This window comes from Guillardia theta, assembly GCF_000315625.1.
Source record: "Guillardia theta CCMP2712 unplaced genomic scaffold GUITHscaffold_53, whole genome shotgun sequence".
NCBI lineage: Eukaryota > Cryptophyceae > Pyrenomonadales > Geminigeraceae > Guillardia > Guillardia theta.
The window spans coordinates 427,391-427,732 of NW_005434621.1; the positions used below are offsets into that span (position 1 = coordinate 427,391).

The 342-nt window shown below is 55.6% G+C and overlaps 1 protein-coding gene across 1 annotated transcript in view; it reads left to right on the forward strand.

The window, feature by feature from the left end:
* Positions 1-342, forward strand: part of GUITHDRAFT_164167 (hypothetical protein) — a gene marked incomplete at its 5' end in the record, with an annotated part of 6,518 nt that overhangs the window by 4,101 nt on the left and 2,075 nt on the right. The window lies entirely within an intron of this gene.

A 342-nucleotide genomic window follows, 5' to 3' on the forward strand; every position in this document is an offset into this window, starting at 1 on the left:
GTGTGGAGTTGGGGATGTATCACAGATCTCTGCATGAGCTCGGATGGTCGCTGGCTTATTTCAGCGTCTGCAGGTTAAACCCTCTCTTCCCCTCCCCTCCCCTCCCTTCTCTCCTCCTGTCTCTTTCCCTCCTCCTTCTCCTCCTCCTTCTCCTCTCCTGTTCTTCTCGCCTCTCATTGTTCTCCTTCACTAGATTGCACCATGAAGATCTTTGATATCCCAACCTCAAGACTCATCGACTGGGTTCGTTTTGACAAGGCAGTCACCGGCGTCAGGTCTCCTCCCTCCCTCCCTCCACCCCCCCCTCTCTCTCCCTCTCCCTCTCCCTCTCTCTCTCCCTCT